At 46.3% G+C, this 18,301-nt stretch overlaps 49 non-coding genes and 20 pseudogenes across 49 annotated transcripts in view; all 69 read left to right on the plus strand.

Moving 5' to 3' along the window:
- The window catches only part of LOC140382547 (5S ribosomal RNA), a 119-nt gene extending 88 nt beyond the window's left edge, over positions 1 to 31 (plus strand). The window contains exon 1 of the ribosomal RNA XR_011931958.1: positions 1 to 31. This exon is cut by the window's left edge and continues 88 nt beyond it. This is a non-coding gene — a ribosomal RNA (5S ribosomal RNA).
- Positions 32 to 178: 147 nt separating this feature from the next.
- LOC140382548 (5S ribosomal RNA) lies at positions 179 to 297 on the plus strand. The gene has a single exon (XR_011931959.1). It is a non-coding gene; the product is annotated as a 5S ribosomal RNA (ribosomal RNA).
- Positions 298 to 443: 146 nt separating this feature from the next.
- Positions 444 to 562, plus strand: LOC140383273 (5S ribosomal RNA). The gene has a single exon (XR_011932302.1). It is a non-coding gene; the product is annotated as a 5S ribosomal RNA (ribosomal RNA).
- Positions 563 to 708: 146 nt separating this feature from the next.
- LOC140382940 (5S ribosomal RNA) lies at positions 709 to 827 on the plus strand (annotated as a pseudogene).
- A 146-nt stretch (positions 828 to 973) lies between these two features.
- LOC140383274 (5S ribosomal RNA) lies at positions 974 to 1,092 on the plus strand. The gene has a single exon (XR_011932303.1). It is a non-coding gene; the product is annotated as a 5S ribosomal RNA (ribosomal RNA).
- A 156-nt stretch (positions 1,093 to 1,248) lies between these two features.
- On the plus strand, positions 1,249 to 1,367 carry LOC140382731 (5S ribosomal RNA; annotated as a pseudogene).
- A 146-nt stretch (positions 1,368 to 1,513) lies between these two features.
- Positions 1,514 to 1,632, plus strand: LOC140383275 (5S ribosomal RNA). The gene has a single exon (XR_011932304.1). It is a non-coding gene; the product is annotated as a 5S ribosomal RNA (ribosomal RNA).
- Positions 1,633 to 1,778: 146 nt separating this feature from the next.
- Positions 1,779 to 1,897, plus strand: LOC140383276 (5S ribosomal RNA). Its single transcript, XR_011932305.1, has one exon. It is a non-coding gene; the product is annotated as a 5S ribosomal RNA (ribosomal RNA).
- Positions 1,898 to 2,043: 146 nt separating this feature from the next.
- LOC140382637 (5S ribosomal RNA) lies at positions 2,044 to 2,162 on the plus strand. The gene has a single exon (XR_011932044.1). It is a non-coding gene; the product is annotated as a 5S ribosomal RNA (ribosomal RNA).
- Positions 2,163 to 2,308: 146 nt separating this feature from the next.
- LOC140382549 (5S ribosomal RNA) lies at positions 2,309 to 2,427 on the plus strand. The gene has a single exon (XR_011931960.1). It is a non-coding gene; the product is annotated as a 5S ribosomal RNA (ribosomal RNA).
- A 146-nt stretch (positions 2,428 to 2,573) lies between these two features.
- LOC140383277 (5S ribosomal RNA) lies at positions 2,574 to 2,692 on the plus strand. The gene has a single exon (XR_011932306.1). It is a non-coding gene; the product is annotated as a 5S ribosomal RNA (ribosomal RNA).
- A 146-nt stretch (positions 2,693 to 2,838) lies between these two features.
- On the plus strand, positions 2,839 to 2,957 carry LOC140383279 (5S ribosomal RNA). The gene has a single exon (XR_011932307.1). It is a non-coding gene; the product is annotated as a 5S ribosomal RNA (ribosomal RNA).
- Positions 2,958 to 3,103: 146 nt separating this feature from the next.
- LOC140382941 (5S ribosomal RNA) lies at positions 3,104 to 3,222 on the plus strand (annotated as a pseudogene).
- A 146-nt stretch (positions 3,223 to 3,368) lies between these two features.
- On the plus strand, positions 3,369 to 3,487 carry LOC140383280 (5S ribosomal RNA). The gene has a single exon (XR_011932308.1). It is a non-coding gene; the product is annotated as a 5S ribosomal RNA (ribosomal RNA).
- Positions 3,488 to 3,643: 156 nt separating this feature from the next.
- LOC140382475 (5S ribosomal RNA) lies at positions 3,644 to 3,762 on the plus strand. Its single transcript, XR_011931892.1, has one exon. It is a non-coding gene; the product is annotated as a 5S ribosomal RNA (ribosomal RNA).
- Positions 3,763 to 3,908: 146 nt separating this feature from the next.
- LOC140383281 (5S ribosomal RNA) lies at positions 3,909 to 4,027 on the plus strand. The gene has a single exon (XR_011932309.1). It is a non-coding gene; the product is annotated as a 5S ribosomal RNA (ribosomal RNA).
- A 146-nt stretch (positions 4,028 to 4,173) lies between these two features.
- LOC140382550 (5S ribosomal RNA) lies at positions 4,174 to 4,292 on the plus strand. Its single transcript, XR_011931961.1, has one exon. It is a non-coding gene; the product is annotated as a 5S ribosomal RNA (ribosomal RNA).
- Positions 4,293 to 4,448: 156 nt separating this feature from the next.
- On the plus strand, positions 4,449 to 4,567 carry LOC140382943 (5S ribosomal RNA; annotated as a pseudogene).
- A 146-nt stretch (positions 4,568 to 4,713) lies between these two features.
- LOC140383283 (5S ribosomal RNA) lies at positions 4,714 to 4,832 on the plus strand. The gene has a single exon (XR_011932311.1). It is a non-coding gene; the product is annotated as a 5S ribosomal RNA (ribosomal RNA).
- Positions 4,833 to 4,978: 146 nt separating this feature from the next.
- LOC140382944 (5S ribosomal RNA) lies at positions 4,979 to 5,097 on the plus strand (annotated as a pseudogene).
- Positions 5,098 to 5,243: 146 nt separating this feature from the next.
- LOC140383284 (5S ribosomal RNA) lies at positions 5,244 to 5,362 on the plus strand. Its single transcript, XR_011932312.1, has one exon. It is a non-coding gene; the product is annotated as a 5S ribosomal RNA (ribosomal RNA).
- Positions 5,363 to 5,508: 146 nt separating this feature from the next.
- On the plus strand, positions 5,509 to 5,627 carry LOC140382551 (5S ribosomal RNA). Its single transcript, XR_011931962.1, has one exon. It is a non-coding gene; the product is annotated as a 5S ribosomal RNA (ribosomal RNA).
- Positions 5,628 to 5,773: 146 nt separating this feature from the next.
- On the plus strand, positions 5,774 to 5,892 carry LOC140383285 (5S ribosomal RNA). Its single transcript, XR_011932313.1, has one exon. It is a non-coding gene; the product is annotated as a 5S ribosomal RNA (ribosomal RNA).
- Positions 5,893 to 6,038: 146 nt separating this feature from the next.
- On the plus strand, positions 6,039 to 6,157 carry LOC140382638 (5S ribosomal RNA). The gene has a single exon (XR_011932045.1). It is a non-coding gene; the product is annotated as a 5S ribosomal RNA (ribosomal RNA).
- A 146-nt stretch (positions 6,158 to 6,303) lies between these two features.
- Positions 6,304 to 6,422, plus strand: LOC140382552 (5S ribosomal RNA). The gene has a single exon (XR_011931963.1). It is a non-coding gene; the product is annotated as a 5S ribosomal RNA (ribosomal RNA).
- Positions 6,423 to 6,568: 146 nt separating this feature from the next.
- LOC140383286 (5S ribosomal RNA) lies at positions 6,569 to 6,687 on the plus strand. The gene has a single exon (XR_011932314.1). It is a non-coding gene; the product is annotated as a 5S ribosomal RNA (ribosomal RNA).
- A 146-nt stretch (positions 6,688 to 6,833) lies between these two features.
- On the plus strand, positions 6,834 to 6,952 carry LOC140382553 (5S ribosomal RNA). The gene has a single exon (XR_011931964.1). It is a non-coding gene; the product is annotated as a 5S ribosomal RNA (ribosomal RNA).
- Positions 6,953 to 7,098: 146 nt separating this feature from the next.
- LOC140383287 (5S ribosomal RNA) lies at positions 7,099 to 7,217 on the plus strand. Its single transcript, XR_011932315.1, has one exon. It is a non-coding gene; the product is annotated as a 5S ribosomal RNA (ribosomal RNA).
- A 146-nt stretch (positions 7,218 to 7,363) lies between these two features.
- On the plus strand, positions 7,364 to 7,482 carry LOC140382945 (5S ribosomal RNA; annotated as a pseudogene).
- A 146-nt stretch (positions 7,483 to 7,628) lies between these two features.
- LOC140383290 (5S ribosomal RNA) lies at positions 7,629 to 7,747 on the plus strand. Its single transcript, XR_011932317.1, has one exon. It is a non-coding gene; the product is annotated as a 5S ribosomal RNA (ribosomal RNA).
- A 156-nt stretch (positions 7,748 to 7,903) lies between these two features.
- LOC140382732 (5S ribosomal RNA) lies at positions 7,904 to 8,022 on the plus strand (annotated as a pseudogene).
- A 146-nt stretch (positions 8,023 to 8,168) lies between these two features.
- LOC140383291 (5S ribosomal RNA) lies at positions 8,169 to 8,287 on the plus strand. Its single transcript, XR_011932318.1, has one exon. It is a non-coding gene; the product is annotated as a 5S ribosomal RNA (ribosomal RNA).
- Positions 8,288 to 8,433: 146 nt separating this feature from the next.
- Positions 8,434 to 8,552, plus strand: LOC140382554 (5S ribosomal RNA). Its single transcript, XR_011931965.1, has one exon. It is a non-coding gene; the product is annotated as a 5S ribosomal RNA (ribosomal RNA).
- Positions 8,553 to 8,708: 156 nt separating this feature from the next.
- Positions 8,709 to 8,827, plus strand: LOC140382946 (5S ribosomal RNA; annotated as a pseudogene).
- A 146-nt stretch (positions 8,828 to 8,973) lies between these two features.
- On the plus strand, positions 8,974 to 9,092 carry LOC140383292 (5S ribosomal RNA). Its single transcript, XR_011932319.1, has one exon. It is a non-coding gene; the product is annotated as a 5S ribosomal RNA (ribosomal RNA).
- A 146-nt stretch (positions 9,093 to 9,238) lies between these two features.
- Positions 9,239 to 9,357, plus strand: LOC140382948 (5S ribosomal RNA; annotated as a pseudogene).
- A 156-nt stretch (positions 9,358 to 9,513) lies between these two features.
- On the plus strand, positions 9,514 to 9,632 carry LOC140382949 (5S ribosomal RNA; annotated as a pseudogene).
- A 146-nt stretch (positions 9,633 to 9,778) lies between these two features.
- Positions 9,779 to 9,897, plus strand: LOC140383293 (5S ribosomal RNA). Its single transcript, XR_011932320.1, has one exon. It is a non-coding gene; the product is annotated as a 5S ribosomal RNA (ribosomal RNA).
- Positions 9,898 to 10,043: 146 nt separating this feature from the next.
- On the plus strand, positions 10,044 to 10,162 carry LOC140382950 (5S ribosomal RNA; annotated as a pseudogene).
- A 146-nt stretch (positions 10,163 to 10,308) lies between these two features.
- On the plus strand, positions 10,309 to 10,427 carry LOC140383294 (5S ribosomal RNA). Its single transcript, XR_011932321.1, has one exon. It is a non-coding gene; the product is annotated as a 5S ribosomal RNA (ribosomal RNA).
- A 151-nt stretch (positions 10,428 to 10,578) lies between these two features.
- LOC140383296 (5S ribosomal RNA) lies at positions 10,579 to 10,697 on the plus strand. Its single transcript, XR_011932323.1, has one exon. It is a non-coding gene; the product is annotated as a 5S ribosomal RNA (ribosomal RNA).
- A 168-nt stretch (positions 10,698 to 10,865) lies between these two features.
- Positions 10,866 to 10,984, plus strand: LOC140382476 (5S ribosomal RNA). Its single transcript, XR_011931893.1, has one exon. It is a non-coding gene; the product is annotated as a 5S ribosomal RNA (ribosomal RNA).
- Positions 10,985 to 11,130: 146 nt separating this feature from the next.
- Positions 11,131 to 11,249, plus strand: LOC140383297 (5S ribosomal RNA). The gene has a single exon (XR_011932324.1). It is a non-coding gene; the product is annotated as a 5S ribosomal RNA (ribosomal RNA).
- A 146-nt stretch (positions 11,250 to 11,395) lies between these two features.
- Positions 11,396 to 11,514, plus strand: LOC140382555 (5S ribosomal RNA). The gene has a single exon (XR_011931966.1). It is a non-coding gene; the product is annotated as a 5S ribosomal RNA (ribosomal RNA).
- A 156-nt stretch (positions 11,515 to 11,670) lies between these two features.
- LOC140382951 (5S ribosomal RNA) lies at positions 11,671 to 11,789 on the plus strand (annotated as a pseudogene).
- A 146-nt stretch (positions 11,790 to 11,935) lies between these two features.
- On the plus strand, positions 11,936 to 12,054 carry LOC140383298 (5S ribosomal RNA). The gene has a single exon (XR_011932325.1). It is a non-coding gene; the product is annotated as a 5S ribosomal RNA (ribosomal RNA).
- A 146-nt stretch (positions 12,055 to 12,200) lies between these two features.
- Positions 12,201 to 12,319, plus strand: LOC140382952 (5S ribosomal RNA; annotated as a pseudogene).
- Positions 12,320 to 12,465: 146 nt separating this feature from the next.
- LOC140383299 (5S ribosomal RNA) lies at positions 12,466 to 12,584 on the plus strand. Its single transcript, XR_011932326.1, has one exon. It is a non-coding gene; the product is annotated as a 5S ribosomal RNA (ribosomal RNA).
- A 158-nt stretch (positions 12,585 to 12,742) lies between these two features.
- LOC140382185 (5S ribosomal RNA) lies at positions 12,743 to 12,861 on the plus strand. Its single transcript, XR_011931631.1, has one exon. It is a non-coding gene; the product is annotated as a 5S ribosomal RNA (ribosomal RNA).
- Positions 12,862 to 13,007: 146 nt separating this feature from the next.
- LOC140383301 (5S ribosomal RNA) lies at positions 13,008 to 13,126 on the plus strand. Its single transcript, XR_011932327.1, has one exon. It is a non-coding gene; the product is annotated as a 5S ribosomal RNA (ribosomal RNA).
- Positions 13,127 to 13,272: 146 nt separating this feature from the next.
- LOC140382187 (5S ribosomal RNA) lies at positions 13,273 to 13,391 on the plus strand. Its single transcript, XR_011931632.1, has one exon. It is a non-coding gene; the product is annotated as a 5S ribosomal RNA (ribosomal RNA).
- Positions 13,392 to 13,537: 146 nt separating this feature from the next.
- LOC140382221 (5S ribosomal RNA) lies at positions 13,538 to 13,656 on the plus strand. Its single transcript, XR_011931663.1, has one exon. It is a non-coding gene; the product is annotated as a 5S ribosomal RNA (ribosomal RNA).
- A 173-nt stretch (positions 13,657 to 13,829) lies between these two features.
- Positions 13,830 to 13,948, plus strand: LOC140383031 (5S ribosomal RNA; annotated as a pseudogene).
- Positions 13,949 to 14,094: 146 nt separating this feature from the next.
- LOC140383302 (5S ribosomal RNA) lies at positions 14,095 to 14,213 on the plus strand. Its single transcript, XR_011932328.1, has one exon. It is a non-coding gene; the product is annotated as a 5S ribosomal RNA (ribosomal RNA).
- A 156-nt stretch (positions 14,214 to 14,369) lies between these two features.
- LOC140382953 (5S ribosomal RNA) lies at positions 14,370 to 14,488 on the plus strand (annotated as a pseudogene).
- A 146-nt stretch (positions 14,489 to 14,634) lies between these two features.
- On the plus strand, positions 14,635 to 14,753 carry LOC140383303 (5S ribosomal RNA). The gene has a single exon (XR_011932329.1). It is a non-coding gene; the product is annotated as a 5S ribosomal RNA (ribosomal RNA).
- A 157-nt stretch (positions 14,754 to 14,910) lies between these two features.
- Positions 14,911 to 15,029, plus strand: LOC140382955 (5S ribosomal RNA; annotated as a pseudogene).
- Positions 15,030 to 15,174: 145 nt separating this feature from the next.
- On the plus strand, positions 15,175 to 15,293 carry LOC140383304 (5S ribosomal RNA). The gene has a single exon (XR_011932330.1). It is a non-coding gene; the product is annotated as a 5S ribosomal RNA (ribosomal RNA).
- Positions 15,294 to 15,461: 168 nt separating this feature from the next.
- On the plus strand, positions 15,462 to 15,580 carry LOC140382956 (5S ribosomal RNA; annotated as a pseudogene).
- A 146-nt stretch (positions 15,581 to 15,726) lies between these two features.
- On the plus strand, positions 15,727 to 15,845 carry LOC140383305 (5S ribosomal RNA). The gene has a single exon (XR_011932331.1). It is a non-coding gene; the product is annotated as a 5S ribosomal RNA (ribosomal RNA).
- A 159-nt stretch (positions 15,846 to 16,004) lies between these two features.
- Positions 16,005 to 16,123, plus strand: LOC140382188 (5S ribosomal RNA). Its single transcript, XR_011931633.1, has one exon. It is a non-coding gene; the product is annotated as a 5S ribosomal RNA (ribosomal RNA).
- Positions 16,124 to 16,269: 146 nt separating this feature from the next.
- LOC140383306 (5S ribosomal RNA) lies at positions 16,270 to 16,388 on the plus strand. The gene has a single exon (XR_011932332.1). It is a non-coding gene; the product is annotated as a 5S ribosomal RNA (ribosomal RNA).
- Positions 16,389 to 16,544: 156 nt separating this feature from the next.
- LOC140382957 (5S ribosomal RNA) lies at positions 16,545 to 16,663 on the plus strand (annotated as a pseudogene).
- A 146-nt stretch (positions 16,664 to 16,809) lies between these two features.
- Positions 16,810 to 16,928, plus strand: LOC140383308 (5S ribosomal RNA). Its single transcript, XR_011932334.1, has one exon. It is a non-coding gene; the product is annotated as a 5S ribosomal RNA (ribosomal RNA).
- Positions 16,929 to 17,084: 156 nt separating this feature from the next.
- Positions 17,085 to 17,203, plus strand: LOC140382190 (5S ribosomal RNA). The gene has a single exon (XR_011931635.1). It is a non-coding gene; the product is annotated as a 5S ribosomal RNA (ribosomal RNA).
- Positions 17,204 to 17,349: 146 nt separating this feature from the next.
- Positions 17,350 to 17,468, plus strand: LOC140382558 (5S ribosomal RNA). Its single transcript, XR_011931968.1, has one exon. It is a non-coding gene; the product is annotated as a 5S ribosomal RNA (ribosomal RNA).
- Positions 17,469 to 17,625: 157 nt separating this feature from the next.
- LOC140382959 (5S ribosomal RNA) lies at positions 17,626 to 17,744 on the plus strand (annotated as a pseudogene).
- Positions 17,745 to 17,890: 146 nt separating this feature from the next.
- LOC140382559 (5S ribosomal RNA) lies at positions 17,891 to 18,009 on the plus strand. Its single transcript, XR_011931969.1, has one exon. It is a non-coding gene; the product is annotated as a 5S ribosomal RNA (ribosomal RNA).
- Positions 18,010 to 18,165: 156 nt separating this feature from the next.
- Positions 18,166 to 18,284, plus strand: LOC140382960 (5S ribosomal RNA; annotated as a pseudogene).
- Positions 18,285 to 18,301: the final 17 nt, after the last annotated feature.

The raw sequence follows: 18,301 nt of genomic DNA on the forward strand, positions 1-18,301 counted from the left end.
GACCGCCTGGGAATACCAGGTGCTGTGAGCATTTTCACACTTTTTCACCCGTCAAAAAAAAAAAAAAGAAGTTTTTCATTGAGATATCCCAATTTTGACCGAGCAAGTGGCGTGAAGGTACTCTTCACGAAAAGACAGTGTTTGATATAAAAAAGGCCGTTTTGACCTGGAACATTTCGCTCACGGCCATACCACCCTGGACCAGCCCGATCTCGTTTGATCTCGGAAGCCAAGCGGGGTTGGGCCTTGTTAGTACTTGGATGGGAGACCGCCTGGGAATACCAGGTGCTGTGAGCATTTTCACACTTTTTCACTCGTCAAAAAAAAAAAAAGAAGTTTTTCATTGAGATATCCCAATTTTGACCGAGCAAGTGGCGTGAAGGTACTCTTCACGAAAAGACAGTGTTTGATATAAAAAAGGCCGTTTTGACCTGGAACATTTCGCTCACGGCCATACCACCCTGGACCAGCCCGATCTCGTCTGATCTCGGAAGCCAAGCAGGGTTGGGCCTGGTTAGTACTTGGATGGGAGACCGCCTGGGAATACCAGGTGCTGTGAGCATTTTCACACTTTTTCACCTGTCAAAAAAAAAAAAAGAAGTTTTTCATTGAGATATCCCAATTTTGACCGAGCAAGTGGCGTGAAGGTACTCTTCACGAAAAGACAGTGTTTGATATAAAAAAGGCCGTTTTGACCTGGAACATTTCGCTCACGGCCATACCACCCTGGACCAGCCCGATCTCGTTTGATCTCGGAAGCCAAGCGGGGTTGGGCCTTGTTAGTACTTGGATGGAACACCGCCTGGGAATACCAGGTGCTGTGAGCATTTTCACACTTTTTCACCCGTCAAAAAAAAAAAAAGAAGTTTTTCATTGAGATATCCCAATTTTGACCGAGCAAGTGGCGTGAAGGTACTCTTCACGAAAAGACAGTGTTTGATATAAAAAAGGCCGTTTTGACCTGGAACATTTCGCTCACGGCCATACCACCCTGGACCAGCCCGATCTCGTCTGATCTCGGAAGCCAAGCAGGGTTGGGCCTGGTTAGTACTTGGATGGGAGACCGCCTGGGAATACCAGGTGCTGTGAGCATTTTCACACTTTTTCACCCGTCAAAAAAAAAAAAAGAAGTTTTTCATTGAGATATCCCAATTTTGACCGAGCAAGTGGCGTGAAGGTACTCTTCACGAAAAGACAGTGTTTGATGCAAAAAAAGCCATTTATACGAGTTTTGACCTGGAACATTTCGCTCACGGCCATACCACCCTGGAACAGCCCGATCTCGTTTGATCTCGGAAGCCAAGCGGGGTTGGGCCTTGTTAGTACTTGGATGGAACACCGCCTGGGAATACCAGGTGCTGTGAGCATTTTCACACTTTTTCACCCGTCAAAAAAAAAAAAAGAAGTTTTTCATTGAGATATCCCAATTTTGACCGAGCAAGTGGCGTGAAGGTACTCTTCACGAAAAGACAGTGTTTGATATAAAAAAGGCCGTTTTGACCTGGAACATTTCGCTCACGGCCATACCACCCTGGACCAGCCCGATCTCGTCTGATCTCGGAAGCCAAGCAGGGTTGGGCCTGGTTAGTACTTGGATGGGAGACCGCCTGGGAATACCAGGTGCTGTGAGCATTTTCACACTTTTTCACCCGTCAAAAAAAAAAAAAGAAGTTTTTCATTGAGATATCCCAATTTTGACCGAGCAAGTGGCGTGAAGGTACTCTTCACGAAAAGACAGTGTTTGATATAAAAAAGGCCGTTTTGACCTGGAACATTTCGCTCACGGCCATACCACCCTGGACCAGCCCGATCTCGTCTGATCTCGGAAGCCAAGCAGGGTTGGGCCTGGTTAGTACTTGGATGGGAGACCGCCTGGGAATACCAGGTGCTGTGAGCATTTTCACACTTTTTCACCTGTCAAAAAAAAAAAAAGAAGTTTTTCATTGAGATATCCCAATTTTGACCGAGCAAGTGGCGTGAAGGTACTCTTCACGAAAAGACAGTGTTTGATATAAAAAAGGCCGTTTTGACCTGGAACATTTCGCTCACGGCCATACCACCCAGGACCAGCCCGATCTCGTTTGATCTCGGAAGCCAAGCGGGGTTGGGCCTTGTTAGTACTTGGATGGGAGACCGCCTGGGAATACCAGGTGCTGTGAGCATTTTCACACTTTTTCACCCGTCAAAAAAAAAAAAAGAAGTTTTTCATTGAGATATCCCAATTTTGACCGAGCAAGTGGCGTGAAGGTACTCTTCACGAAAAGACAGTGTTTGATATAAAAAAGGCCGTTTTGACCTGGAACATTTCGCTCACGGCCATACCACCCTGGACCAGCCCGATCTCGTTTGATCTCGGAAGCCAAGCGGGGTTGGGCCTTGTTAGTACTTGGATGGGAGACCGCCTGGGAATACCAGGTGCTGTGAGCATTTTCACACTTTTTCACCCGTCAAAAAAAAAAAAAGAAGTTTTTCATTGAGATATCCCAATTTTGACCGAGCAAGTGGCGTGAAGGTACTCTTCACGAAAAGACAGTGTTTGATATAAAAAAGGCCGTTTTGACCTGGAACATTTCGCTCACGGCCATACCACCCTGGACCAGCCCGATCTCGTCTGATCTCGGAAGCCAAGCAGGGTTGGGCCTGGTTAGTACTTGGATGGGAGACCGCCTGGGAATACCAGGTGCTGTGAGCATTTTCACACTTTTTCATCCGTCAAAAAAAAAAAAAGAAGTTTTTCATTGAGATATCCCAATTTTGACCGAGCAAGTGGCGTGAAGGTACTCTTCACGAAAAGACAGTGTTTGATATAAAAAAGGCCGTTTTGACCTGGAACATTTCGCTCACGGCCATACCACCCTGGACCAGCCCGATCTCGTCTGATCTCGGAAGCCAAGCAGGGTTGGGCCTGGTTAGTACTTGGATGGGAGACCGCCTGGGAATACCAGGTGCTGTGAGCATTTTCACACTTTTTCACCTGTCAAAAAAAAAAAAAGAAGTTTTTCATTGAGATATCCCAATTTTGACCGAGCAAGTGGCGTGAAGGTACTCTTCACGAAAAGACAGTGTTTGATATAAAAAAGGCCGTTTTGACCTGGAACATTTCGCTCACGGCCATACCACCCTGGACCAGCCCGATCTCGTTTGATCTCGGAAGCCAAGCGGGGTTGGGCCTTGTTAGTACTTGGATGGAACACCGCCTGGGAATACCAGGTGCTGTGAGCATTTTCACACTTTTTCACCCGTCAAAAAAAAAAAAAGAAGTTTTTCATTGAGATATCCCAATTTTGACCGAGCAAGTGGCGTGAAGGTACTCTTCACGAAAAGACAGTGTTTGATATAAAAAAGGCCGTTTTGACCTGGAACATTTCGCTCACGGCCATACCACCCTGGACCAGCCCGATCTCGTCTGATCTCGGAAGCCAAGCAGGGTTGGGCCTGGTTAGTACTTGGATGGGAGACCGCCTGGGAATACCAGGTGCTGTGAGCATTTTCACACTTTTTCACCCGTCAAAAAAAAAAAAAGAAGTTTTTCATTGAGATATCCCAATTTTGACCGAGCAAGTGGCGTGAAGGTACTCTTCACGAAAAGACAGTGTTTGATGCAAAAAAAGCCATTTATACGAGTTTTGACCTGGAACATTTCGCTCACGGCCATACCACCCTGGAACAGCCCGATCTCGTTTGATCTCGGAAGCCAAGCGGGGTTGGGCCTTGTTAGTACTTGGATGGGAGACCGCCTGGGAATACCAGGTGCTGTGAGCATTTTCACACTTTTTCACCCGTCAAAAAAAAAAAAAGAAGTTTTTCATTGAGATATCCCAATTTTGACCGAGCAAGTGGCGTGAAGGTACTCTTCACGAAAAGACAGTGTTTGATATAAAAAAGGCCGTTTTGACCTGGAACATTTCGCTCACGGCCATACCACCCTGGACCAGCCCGATCTCGTCTGATCTCGGAAGCCAAGCAGGGTTGGGCCTGGTTAGTACTTGGATGGGAGACCGCCTGGGAATACCAGGTGCTGTGAGCATTTTCACACTTTTTCACCTGTCAAAAAAAAAAAAAGAAGTTTTTCATTGAGATATCCCAATTTTGACCGAGCAAGTGGCGTGAAGGTACTCTTCACGAAAAGACAGTGTTTGATATAAAAAAGGCCGTTTTGACCTGGAACATTTCGCTCACGGCCATACCACCCTGGACCAGCCCGATCTCGTTTGATCTCGGAAGCCAAGCGGGGTTGGGCCTTGTTAGTACTTGGATGGGAGACCGCCTGGGAATACCAGGTGCTGTGAGCATTTTCACACTTTTTCACCCGTCAAAAAAAAAAAAAGAAGTTTTTCATTGAGATATCCCAATTTTGACCGAGCAAGTGGCGTGAAGGTACTCTTCACGAAAAGACAGTGTTTGATGCAAAAAAAGCCATTTATACGAGTTTTGACCTGGAACATTTCGCTCACGGCCATACCACCCTGGACCAGCCCGATCTCGTTTGATCTCGGAAGCCAAGCGGGGTTGGGCCTTGTTAGTACTTGGATGGAACACCGCCTGGGAATACCAGGTGCTGTGAGCATTTTCACACTTTTTCACCCGTCAAAAAAAAAAAAAGAAGTTTTTCATTGAGATATCCCAATTTTGACCGAGCAAGTGGCGTGAAGGTACTCTTCACGAAAAGACAGTGTTTGATATAAAAAAGGCCGTTTTGACCTGGAACATTTCGCTCACGGCCATACCACCCTGGACCAGCCCGATCTCGTCTGATCTCGGAAGCCAAGCAGGGTTGGGCCTGGTTAGTACTTGGATGGGAGACCGCCTGGGAATACCAGGTGCTGTGAGCATTTTCACACTTTTTCACCTGTCAAAAAAAAAAAAAGAAGTTTTTCATTGAGATATCCCAATTTTGACCGAGCAAGTGGCGTGAAGGTACTCTTCACGAAAAGACAGTGTTTGATATAAAAAAGGCCGTTTTGACCTGGAACATTTCGCTCACGGCCATACCACCCTGGACCAGCCCGATCTCGTTTGATCTCGGAAGCCAAGCGGGGTTGGGCCTTGTTAGTACTTGGATGGAACACCGCCTGGGAATACCAGGTGCTGTGAGCATTTTCACACTTTTTCACCCGTCAAAAAAAAAAAAAGAAGTTTTTCATTGAGATATCCCAATTTTGACCGAGCAAGTGGCGTGAAGGTACTCTTCACGAAAAGACAGTGTTTGATATAAAAAAGGCCGTTTTGACCTGGAACATTTCGCTCACGGCCATACCACCCTGGACCAGCCCGATCTCGTCTGATCTCGGAAGCCAAGCAGGGTTGGGCCTGGTTAGTACTTGGATGGGAGACCGCCTGGGAATACCAGGTGCTGTGAGCATTTTCACACTTTTTCACCCGTCAAAAAAAAAAAAAGAAGTTTTTCATTGAGATATCCCAATTTTGACCGAGCAAGTGGCGTGAAGGTACTCTTCACGAAAAGACAGTGTTTGATATAAAAAAGGCCGTTTTGACCTGGAACATTTCGCTCACGGCCATACCACCCTGGACCAGCCCGATCTCGTTTGATCTCGGAAGCCAAGCGGGGTTGGGCCTTGTTAGTACTTGGATGGGAGACCGCCTGGGAATACCAGGTGCTGTGAGCATTTTCACACTTTTTCACCCGTCAAAAAAAAAAAAAGAAGTTTTTCATTGAGATATCCCAATTTTGACCGAGCAAGTGGCGTGAAGGTACTCTTCACGAAAAGACAGTGTTTGATATAAAAAAGGCCGTTTTGACCTGGAACATTTCGCTCACGGCCATACCACCCTGGACCAGCCCGATCTCGTCTGATCTCGGAAGCCAAGCAGGGTTGGGCCTGGTTAGTACTTGGATGGGAGACCGCCTGGGAATACCAGGTGCTGTGAGCATTTTCACACTTTTTCACCTGTCAAAAAAAAAAAAAGAAGTTTTTCATTGAGATATCCCAATTTTGACCGAGCAAGTGGCGTGAAGGTACTCTTCACGAAAAGACAGTGTTTGATATAAAAAAGGCCGTTTTGACCTGGAACATTTCGCTCACGGCCATACCACCCAGGACCAGCCCGATCTCGTTTGATCTCGGAAGCCAAGCGGGGTTGGGCCTTGTTAGTACTTGGATGGGAGACCGCCTGGGAATACCAGGTGCTGTGAGCATTTTCACACTTTTTCACCCGTCAAAAAAAAAAAAAGAAGTTTTTCATTGAGATATCCCAATTTTGACCGAGCAAGTGGCGTGAAGGTACTCTTCACGAAAAGACAGTGTTTGATATAAAAAAGGCCGTTTTGACCTGGAACATTTCGCTCACGGCCATACCACCCTGGACCAGCCCGATCTCGTTTGATCTCGGAAGCCAAGCGGGGTTGGGCCTTGTTAGTACTTGGATGGGAGACCGCCTGGGAATACCAGGTGCTGTGAGCATTTTCACACTTTTTCACCCGTCAAAAAAAAAAAAAGAAGTTTTTCATTGAGATATCCCAATTTTGACCGAGCAAGTGGCGTGAAGGTACTCTTCACGAAAAGACAGTGTTTGATATAAAAAAGGCCGTTTTGACCTGGAACATTTCGCTCACGGCCATACCACCCTGGACCAGCCCGATCTCGTCTGATCTCGGAAGCCAAGCAGGGTTGGGCCTGGTTAGTACTTGGATGGGAGACCGCCTGGGAATACCAGGTGCTGTGAGCATTTTCACACTTTTTCACCTGTCAAAAAAAAAAAAAGAAGTTTTTCATTGAGATATCCCAATTTTGACCGAGCAAGTGGCGTGAAGGTACTCTTCACGAAAAGACAGTGTTTGATATAAAAAAGGCCGTTTTGACCTGGAACATTTCGCTCACGGCCATACCACCCTGGACCAGCCCGATCTCGTTTGATCTCGGAAGCCAAGCGGGGTTGGGCCTTGTTAGTACTTGGATGGGAGACCGCCTGGGAATACCAGGTGCTGTGAGCATTTTCACACTTTTTCACCCGTCAAAAAAAAAAAAAGAAGTTTTTCATTGAGATATCCCAATTTTGACCGAGCAAGTGGCGTGAAGGTACTCTTCACGAAAAGACAGTGTTTGATATAAAAAAGGCCGTTTTGACCTGGAACATTTCGCTCACGGCCATACCACCCTGGACCAGCCCGATCTCGTCTGATCTCGGAAGCCAAGCAGGGTTGGGCCTGGTTAGTACTTGGATGGGAGACCGCCTGGGAATACCAGGTGCTGTGAGCATTTTCACACTTTTTCACCTGTCAAAAAAAAAAAAAGAAGTTTTTCATTGAGATATCCCAATTTTGACCGAGCAAGTGGCGTGAAGGTACTCTTCACGAAAAGACAGTGTTTGATATAAAAAAGGCCGTTTTGACCTGGAACATTTCGCTCACGGCCATACCACCCTGGACCAGCCCGATCTCGTTTGATCTCGGAAGCCAAGCGGGGTTGGGCCTTGTTAGTACTTGGATGGAACACCGCCTGGGAATACCAGGTGCTGTGAGCATTTTCACACTTTTTCACCCGTCAAAAAAAAAAAAAGAAGTTTTTCATTGAGATATCCCAATTTTGACCGAGCAAGTGGCGTGAAGGTACTCTTCACGAAAAGACAGTGTTTGATATAAAAAAGGCCGTTTTGACCTGGAACATTTCGCTCACGGCCATACCACCCTGGACCAGCCCGATCTCGTCTGATCTCGGAAGCCAAGCAGGGTTGGGCCTGGTTAGTACTTGGATGGGAGACCGCCTGGGAATACCAGGTGCTGTGAGCATTTTCACACTTTTTCACCCGTCAAAAAAAAAAAAAGAAGTTTTTCATTGAGATATCCCAATTTTGACCGAGCAAGTGGCGTGAAGGTACTCTTCACGAAAAGACAGTGTTTGATGCAAAAAAAGCCATTTATACGAGTTTTGACCTGGAACATTTCGCTCACGGCCATACCACCCTGGAACAGCCCGATCTCGTTTGATCTCGGAAGCCAAGCGGGGTTGGGCCTTGTTAGTACTTGGATGGAACACCGCCTGGGAATACCAGGTGCTGTGAGCATTTTCACACTTTTTCACCCGTCAAAAAAAAAAAAAGAAGTTTTTCATTGAGATATCCCAATTTTGACCGAGCAAGTGGCGTGAAGGTACTCTTCACGAAAAGACAGTGTTTGATATAAAAAAGGCCGTTTTGACCTGGAACATTTCGCTCACGGCCATACCACCCTGGACCAGCCCGATCTCGTCTGATCTCGGAAGCCAAGCAGGGTTGGGCCTGGTTAGTACTTGGATGGGAGACCGCCTGGGAATACCAGGTGCTGTGAGCATTTTCACACTTTTTCACCTGTCAAAAAAAAAAAAAGAAGTTTTTCATTGAGATATCCCAATTTTGACCGAGCAAGTGGCGTGAAGGTACTCTTCACGAAAAGACAGTGTTTGATATAAAAAAGGCCGTTTTGACCTGGAACATTTCGCTCACGGCCATACCACCCTGGACCAGCCCGATCTCGTTTGATCTCGGAAGCCAAGCGGGGTTGGGCCTTGTTAGTACTTGGATGGGAGACCGCCTGGGAATACCAGGTGCTGTGAGCATTTTCACACTTTTTCACCCGTCAAAAAAAAAAAAAGAAGTTTTTCATTGAGATATCCCAATTTTGACCGAGCAAGTGGCGTGAAGGTACTCTTCACGAAAAGACAGTGTTTGATGCAAAAAAAGCCATTTATACGAGTTTTGACCTGGAACATTTCGCTCACGGCCATACCACCCTGGACCAGCCCGATCTCGTTTGATCTCGGAAGCCAAGCGGGGTTGGGCCTTGTTAGTACTTGGATGGAACACCGCCTGGGAATACCAGGTGCTGTGAGCATTTTCACACTTTTTCACCCGTCAAAAAAAAAAAAAGAAGTTTTTCATTGAGATATCCCAATTTTGACCGAGCAAGTGGCGTGAAGGTACTCTTCACGAAAAGACAGTGTTTGATATAAAAAAGGCCGTTTTGACCTGGAACATTTCGCTCACGGCCATACCACCCTGGACCAGCCCGATCTCGTCTGATCTCGGAAGCCAAGCAGGGTTGGGCCTGGTTAGTACTTGGATGGGAGACCGCCTGGGAATACCAGGTGCTGTGAGCATTTTCACACTTTTTCACCTGTCAAAAAAAAAAAAAGAAGTTTTTCATTGAGATATCCCAATTTTGACCGAGCAAGTGGCGTGAAGGTACTCTTCACGAAAAGACAGTGTTTGATATAAAAAAGGCCGTTTTGACCTGGAACATTTCGCTCACGGCCATACCACCCTGGACCAGCCCGATCTCGTTTGATCTCGGAAGCCAAGCGGGGTTGGGCCTTGTTAGTACTTGGATGGAACACCGCCTGGGAATACCAGGTGCTGTGAGCATTTTCACACTTTTTCACCCGTCAAAAAAAAAAAAAGAAGTTTTTCATTGAGATATCCCAATTTTGACCGAGCAAGTGGCGTGAAGGTACTCTTCACGAAAAGACAGTGTTTGATGCAAAAAAAGCCATTTATACGAGTTTTGACCTGGAACATTTCGCTCACGGCCATACCACCCTGGACCAGCCCGATCTCGTTTGATCTCGGAAGCCAAGCGGGGTTGGGCCTTGTTAGTACTTGGATGGAACACCGCCTGGGAATACCAGGTGCTGTGAGCATTTTCACACTTTTTCACCCGTCAAAAAAAAAAAAAGAAGTTTTTCATTGAGATATCCCAATTTTGACCGAGCAAGTGGCGTGAAGGTACTCTTCACGAAAAGACAGTGTTTGATATAAAAAAGGCCGTTTTGACCTGGAACATTTCGCTCACGGCCATACCACCCTGGACCAGCCCGATCTCGTCTGATCTCGGAAGCCAAGCAGGGTTGGGCCTGGTTAGTACTTGGATGGGAGACCGCCTGGGAATACCAGGTGCTGTGAGCATTTTCACACTTTTTCACCTGTCAAAAAAAAAAAAAGAAGTTTTTCATTGAGATATCCCAATTTTGACCGAGCAAGTGGCGTGAAGGTACTCTTCACGAAAAGACAGTGTTTGATATAAAAAAGGCCGTTTTGACCTGGAACATTTCGCTCACGGCCATACCACCCTGGACCAGCCCGATCTCGTTTGATCTCGGAAGCCAAGCGGGGTTGGGCCTTGTTAGTACTTGGATGGAACACCGCCTGGGAATACCAGGTGCTGTGAGCATTTTCACACTTTTTCACCCGTCAAAAAAAAAAAAAGAAGTTTTTCATTGAGATATCCCAATTTTGACCGAGCAAGTGGCGTGAAGGTACTCTTCACGAAAAGACAGTGTTTGATATAAAAAAGGCCGTTTTGACCTGGAACATTTCGCTCACGGCCATACCACCCTGGACCAGCCCGATCTCGTCTGATCTCGGAAGCCAAGCAGGGTTGGGCCTGGTTAGTACTTGGATGGGAGACCGCCTGGGAATACCAGGTGCTGTGAGCATTTTCACACTTTTTCACCTGTCAAAAAAAAAAAAAAAAAAGAAGTTTTTCATTGAGATATCCCAATTTTGACCGAGCAAGTGGCGTGAAGGTACTCTTCACGAAAAGACAGTGTTTGATATAAAAAAGGCCGTTTTGACCTGGAACATTTCGCTCACGGCCATACCACCCTGGACCAGCCCGATCTCGTCTGATCTCGGAAGCCAAGCAGGGTTGGGCCTGGTTAGTACTTGGATGGGAGACCGCCTGGGAATACCAGGTGCTGTGAGCATTTTCAAACTTTTTCACCTGTCAAAAAAAAAAAAAAAAAAAAAAAAAGAAGTTTTTCATTGAGATATCCCAATTTTGACCGAGCAAGTGGCGTGAAGGTACTCTTCACGAAAAGACAGTGTTTGATGCAAAAAAAGCCATTTATACGAGTTTTGACCTGGAACATTTCGCTCACGGCCATACCACCCTGGAACAGCCCGATCTCGTTTGATCTCGGAAGCCAAGCGGGGTTGGGCCTTGTTAGTACTTGGATGGGAGACCGCCTGGGAATACCAGGTGCTGTGAGCATTTTCACACTTTTTCACCCGTCAAAAAAAAAAAAAGAAGTTTTTCATTGAGATATCCCAATTTTGACCGAGCAAGTGGCGTGAAGGTACTCTTCACGAAAAGACAGTGTTTGATATAAAAAAGGCCGTTTTGACCTGGAACATTTCGCTCACGGCCATACCACCCTGGACCAGCCCGATCTCGTCTGATCTCGGAAGCCAAGCAGGGTTGGGCCTGGTTAGTACTTGGATGGGAGACCGCCTGGGAATACCAGGTGCTGTGAGCATTTTCACACTTTTTCACCTGTCAAAAAAAAAAAAAGAAGTTTTTCATTGAGATATCCCAATTTTGACCGAGCAAGTGGCGTGAAGGTACTCTTCACGAAAAGACAGTGTTTGATATAAAAAAGGCCGTTTTGACCTGGAACATTTCGCTCACGGCCATACCACCCTGGACCAGCCCGATCTCGTTTGATCTCGGAAGCCAAGCGGGGTTGGGCCTTGTTAGTACTTGGATGGGAGACCGCCTGGGAATACCAGGTGCTGTGAGCATTTTCACACTTTTTCACCCGTCAAAAAAAAAAAAAGAAGTTTTTCATTGAGATATCCCAATTTTGACCGAGCAAGTGGCGTGAAGGTACTCTTCACGAAAAGACAGTGTTTGATGCAAAAAAAGCCATTTATACGAGTTTTGACCTGGAACATTTCGCTCACGGCCATACCACCCTGGACCAGCCCGATCTCGTTTGATCTCGGAAGCCAAGCGGGGTTGGGCCTTGTTAGTACTTGGATGGAACACCGCCTGGGAATACCAGGTGCTGTGAGCATTTTCACACTTTTTCACCCGTCAAAAAAAAAAAAAGAAGTTTTTCATTGAGATATCCCAATTTTGACCGAGCAAGTGGCGTGAAGGTACTCTTCACGAAAAGACAGTGTTTGATATAAAAAAGGCCGTTTTGACCTGGAACATTTCGCTCACGGCCATACCACCCTGGACCAGCCCGATCTCGTCTGATCTCGGAAGCCAAGCAGGGTTGGGCCTGGTTAGTACTTGGATGGGAGACCGCCTGGGAATACCAGGTGCTGTGAGCATTTTCACACTTTTTCACCTGTCAAAAAAAAAAAAAGAAGTTTTTCATTGAGATATCCCAATTTTGACCGAGCAAGTGGCGTGAAGGTACTCTTCACGAAAAGACAGTGTTTGATATAAAAAAGGCCGTTTTGACCTGGAACATTTCGCTCACGGCCATACCACCCTGGACCAGCCCGATCTCGTTTGATCTCGGAAGCCAAGCGGGGTTGGGCCTTGTTAGTACTTGGATGGAACACCGCCTGGGAATACCAGGTGCTGTGAGCATTTTCACACTTTTTCACCCGTCAAAAAAAAAAAAAGAAGTTTTTCATTGAGATATCCCAATTTTGACCGAGCAAGTGGCGTGAAGGTACTCTTCACGAAAAGACAGTGTTTGATATAAAAAAGGCCGTTTTGACCTGGAACATTTCGCTCACGGCCATACCACCCTGGACCAGCCCGATCTCGTCTGATCTCGGAAGCCAAGCAGGGTTGGGCCTGGTTAGTACTTGGATGGGAGACCGCCTGGGAATACCAGGTGCTGTGAGCATTTTCACACTTTTTCACCTGTCAAAAAAAAAAAAAAAAAAAAAAAAAGAAGTTTTTCATTGAGATATCCCAATTTTGACCGAGCAAGTGGCGTGAAGGTACTCTTCACGAAAAGACAGTGTTTGATATAAAAAAGGCCGTTTTGACCTGGAACATTTCGCTCACGGCCATACCACCCTGGACCAGCCCGATCTCGTTTGATCTCGGAAGCCAAGCAGGGTTGGGCCTGGTTAGTACTTGGATGGGAGACCGCCTGGGAATACCAGGTGCTGTGAGCATTTTCACACTTTTTCACCTGTCAAAAAAAAAAAAAGAAGTTTTTCATTGAGATATCCCAATTTTGACCGAGCAAGTGGCGTGAAGGTACTCTTCACGAAAAGACAGTGTTTGATATAAAAAAGGCCGTTTTGACCTGGAACATTTCGCTCACGGCCATACCACCCTGGACCAGCCCGATCTCGTCTGATCTCGGAAGCCAAGCAGGGTTGGGCCTGGTTAGTACTTGGATGGGAGACCGCCTGGGAATACCAGGTGCTGTGAGCATTTTCACACTTTTTCACCTGTCAAAAAAAAAAAAAGAAGTTTTTCATTGAGATATCCCAATTTTGACCGAGCAAGTGGCGTGAAGGTACTCTTCACGAAAAGACAGTGTTTGATATAAAAAAGGCCGTTTTGACCTGGAACATTTCGCTCACGGCCATACCACCCTGGACCAGCCCGATCTCGTTTGATCTCGGAAGCCAAGCAGGGTTGGGCCTGGTTAGTACTTGGATGGGAGACCGCCTGGGAATACCAGGTGCTGTGAGCATTTTCACACTTTTTCACCTGTCAAAAAAAAAAAAAGAAGTTTTTCATTGAGATATCCCAATTTTGACCGAGCAAGTGGCGTGAAGGTACTCTTCACGAAAAGACAGTGTTTGATATAAAAAAGGCCGTTTTGACCTGGAACATTTCGCTCACGGCCATACCACCCTAGACCAGCCCGATCTCGTCTGATCTCGGAAGCCAAGCAGGGTTGGGCCTGGTTAGTACTTGGATGGGAGACCGCCTGGGAATACCAGGTGCTGTGAGCATTTTCACACTTTTTCACCTGTCAAAAAAAAAAAAAGAAGTTTTTCATTGAGATATCCCAATTTTGACCGAGCAAGTGGCGTGAAGGTACTCTTCACGAAAAGACAGTGTTTGATGCAAAAAAAGCCATTTATACGAGTTAGCCATTTATACGAGTTTTGACCTGGAACATTTCGCTCACGGCCATACCACCCTGGACCAGCCCGATCTCGTTTGATCTCGGAAGCCAAGCGGGGTTGGGCCTTGTTACTACTTGGATGGAACACCGCCTGGGAATACCAGGTGCTGTGAGCATTTTCACACTTTTTCACCCGTCAAAAAAAAAAAAAGAAGTTTTTCATTGAGATATCCCAATTTTGACCGAGCAAGTGGCGTGAAGGTACTCTTCACGAAAAGACAGTGTTTGATATAAAAAAGGCCGTTTTGACCTGGAACATTTCGCTCACGGCCATACCACCCTGGACCAGCCCGATCTCGTCTGATCTCGGAAGCCAAGCAGGGTTGGGCCTGGTTAGTACTTGGATGGGAGACCGCCTGGGAATACCAGGTGCTGTGAGCATTTTCACACTTTTTCACCTGTCAAAAAAAAAAAAAGAAGTTTTTCATTGAGATATCCCAATTTTGACCGAGCAAGTGGCGTGAAGGTACTCTTCACGAAAAGACAGTGTTTGATGCAAAAAAAGCCATTTATACGAGTTTTGACCTGGAACATTTCGCTCACGGCCATACCACCCTGGACCAGCCCGATCTCGTTTGATCTCGGAAGCCAAGCGGGGTTGGGCCTTGTTAGTACTTGGATGGAACACCGCCTGGGAATACCAGGTGCTGTGAGCATTTTCACACTTTTTCACCCGTCAAAAAAAAAAAAAGAAGTTTTTCATTGAGATATCCCAATTTTGACCGAGCAAGTGGCGTGAAGGTACTCTTCACGAAAAGACAGTGTTTGATATAAAAAAGGCCGTTTTGACCTGGAACATTTCGCTCACGGCCATACCACCCTGGACCAGCCCGATCTCGTCTGATCTCGGAAGCCAAGCAGGGTTGGGCCTGGTTAGTACTTGGATGGGAGACCGCCTGGGAATACCAGGTGCTGTGAGCATTTTCACACTTTTTCACCTGTCAAAAAAAAAAAAAAAAAAAAAAAAGAAGTTTTTCATTGAGATATCCCAATTTTGACCGAGCAAGTGGCGTGAAGGTACTCTTCACGAAAAGACAGTGTTTGATATAAAAAAGGCCGTTTTGACCTGGAACATTTCGCTCACGGCCATACCACCCTGGACCAGCCCGATCTCGTTTGATCTCGGAAGCCAAGCGGGGTTGGGCCTTGTTAGTACTTGGATGGAACACCGCCTGGGAATACCAGGTGCTGTGAGCATTTTCACACTTTTTCACCCGTCAAAAAAAAAAAAGAAGTTTTTCATTGAGATATCCCAATTTTGACCGAGCAAGTGGCGTGAAGGTACTCTTCACGAAAAGACAGTGTTTGATATAAAAAAGGCCGTTTTGACCTGGAACATTTCGCTCACGGCCATACCACCCTGGACCAGCCCGATCTCGTCTGATCTCGGAAGCCAAGCAGGGTTGGGCCTGGTTAGTACTTGGATGGGAGACCGCCTGGGAATACCAGGTGCTGTGAGCATTTTCACACTTTTTCACCTGTCAAAAAAAAAAAAAAAAAAAAAAAAAGAAGTTTTTCATTGAGATATCCCAATTTTGACCGAGCAAGTGGCGTGAAGGTACTCTTCACGAAAAGACAGTGTTTGATGCAAAAAAAGCCATTTATACGAGTTTTGACCTGGAACATTTCGCTCACGGCCATACCACCCTGGACCAGCCCGATCTCGTTTGATCTCGGAAGCCAAGCGGGGTTGGGCCTTGTTAGTACTTGGATGGAACACCGCCTGGGAATACCAGGTGCTGTGAGCATTTTCACACTTTTTCACCCGTCAAAAAAAAAAAAAGAAGTTTTTCATTGAGATATCCCAATTTTGACCGAGCAAGTGGCGTGAAGGTACTCTTCACGAAAAGACAGTGTTTGATATAAAAAAGGCCGTTTTGACCTGGAACATTTCGCTCACGGCCATACCACCCTGGACCAGCCCGATCTCGTCTGATCTCGGAAGCCAAGCAGGGTTGGGCCTGGTTAGTACTTGGATGGGAGACCGCCTGGGAATACCAGGTGCTGTGAGCATTTTCACACTTTTTCACCTGTCAAAAAAAAAAAAAAAAAAAAAAAAAAGAAGTTTTTCATTGAGATATCCCAATTTTGACCGAGCAAGTGGCGTGAAGGTACTCTTCACGAAAAGACAGTGTTTGATATAAAAAAGGCCGTTTTGACCTGGAACATTTCGCTCACGGCCATACCACCCTGGACCAGCCCGATCTCGTTTGATCTCGGAAGCCAAGCAGGGTTGGGCCTGGTTAGTACTTGGATGGGAGACCGCCTGGGAATACCAGGTGCTGTGAGCATTTTCACACTTTTTCACCTGTCAAAAAAAAAAAAAGAAGTTTTTCATTGAGATATCCCAATTTTGACCGAGCAAGTGGCGTGAAGGTACTCTTCACGAAAAGACAGTGTTTGATATAAAAAAGGCCGTTTTGACCTGGAACATTTCGCTCACGGCCATACCACCCTGGACCAGCCCGATCTCGTCTGATCTCGGAAGCCAAGCAGGGTTGGGCCTGGTTAGTACTTGGATGGGAGACCGCCTGGGAATACCAGGTGCTGTGAGCATTTTCACACTTTTTCACCTGTCAAAAAAAAAAAAAGAAGTTTTTCATTGAGATATCCCAATTTTGACCGAGCAAGTGGCGTGAAGGTACTCTTCACGAAAAGACAGTGTTTGATGCAAAAAAAGCCATTTATACGAGTTTTGACCTGGAACATTTCGCTCACGGCCATACCACCCTGGACCAGCCCGATCTCGTTTGATCTCGGAAGCCAAGCGGGGTTGGGCCTTGTTAGTACTTGGATGGAACACCGCCTGGGAATACCAGGTGCTGTGAGCATTTTCACACTTTTTCACCCGTCAAAAAAAAAAAAAGAAGTTTTTCATTGAGATATCCCAATTTTGACCGAGCAAGTGGCGTGAAGGTACTCTTCACGAAAAGACAGTGTTTGATATAAAAAAGGCCGTTTTGACCTGGAACATTTCGCTCACGGCCATACCACCCTGGACCAGCCCGATCTCGTCTGATCTCGGAAGCCAAGCAGGGTTGGGCCTGGTTAGTACTTGGATGGGAGACCGCCTGGGAATACCAGGTGCTGTGAGCATTTTCACACTTTTTCACCTGTCAAAAAAAAAAAAAGAAGTTTTTCATTGAGATATCCCAATTTTGACCGAGCAAGTGGCGTGAAGGTACTCTTCACGAAAAGACAGTGTTTGATGCAAAAAAAGCCATTTATACGAGTTTTGACCTGGAACATTTCGCTCACGGCCATACCACCCTGGACCAGCCCGATCTCGTTTGATCTCGGAAGCCAAGCAGGGTTGGGCCTGGTTAGTACTTGGATGGGAGACCGCCTGGGAATACCAGGTGCTGTGAGCATTTTCACACTTTTTCACCCGTCAAAAAAAAAAAAAGAAGTTTTTCATTGAGATATCCCAATTTTGACCGAGCAAGTGGCGTGAAGGTACTCTTCACGAAAAGACAGTGTTTGATATAAAAAAGGCCGTTTTGACCTGGAACATTTCGCTCACGGCCATACCACCCTGGACCAGCCCGATCTCGTTTGATCTCGGAAGCCAAGCGGGGTTGGGCCTTGTTAGTACTTGGATGGGAGACCGCCTGGGAATACCAGGTGCTGTGAGCATTTTCACACTTTTTCACCTGTCAAAAAAAAAAAAAAAAAAAAAAAAGAAGTTTTTCATTGAGATATCCCAATTTTGACCGAGCAAGTGGCGTGAAGGTACTCTTCACGAAAAGACAGTGTTTGATATAAAAAAGGCCGTTTTGACCTGGAACATTTCGCTCACGGCCATACCACCCTGGACCAGCCCGATCTCGTTTGATCTCGGAAGCCAAGCGGGGTTGGGCCTTGTTAGTACTTGGATGGAACACCGCCTGGGAATACCAGGTGCTGTGAGCATTTTCACACTTTTTCACCCGTCAAAAAAAAAAAAAGAAGTTTTTCATTGAGATATCCCAATTTTGACCGAGCAAGTGGCGTGAAGGTACTCTTCACGAAAAGACAGTGTTTGATATAAAAAAGGCCGTTTTGACCTGGAACATTTCGCTCACGGCCATACCACCCTGGACCAGCCCGATCTCGTTTGATCTCGGAAGCCAAGCGGGGTTGGGCCTTGTTAGTACTTGGATGGGAGACCGCCTGGGAATACCAGGTGCTGTGAGCATTTTCACACTTTTTCACCCGTCAAAAAAAAAAAAAGAAGTTTTTCATTGAGATATCCCAATTTTGACCGAGCAAGTGGCGTGAAGGTACTCTTCACGAAAAGACAGTGTTTGATGCAAAAAAAGCCATTTATACGAGTTTTGACCTGGAACATTTCGCTCACGGCCATACCACCCTGGACCAGCCCGATCTCGTTTGATCTCGGAAGCCAAGCGGGGTTGGGCCTTGTTAGTACTTGGATGGAACACCGCCTGGGAATACCAGGTGCTGTGAGCATTTTCACACTTTTTCAC

This window comes from Eucyclogobius newberryi, unplaced genomic scaffold (genome assembly GCF_026437365.1).
Source record: "Eucyclogobius newberryi isolate DKJ021-1_F unplaced genomic scaffold, fEucNew1.0.hap1 SCAF_50, whole genome shotgun sequence".
In the NCBI taxonomy this organism is placed as follows: domain Eukaryota; kingdom Metazoa; phylum Chordata; class Actinopteri; order Gobiiformes; family Gobiidae; genus Eucyclogobius; species Eucyclogobius newberryi.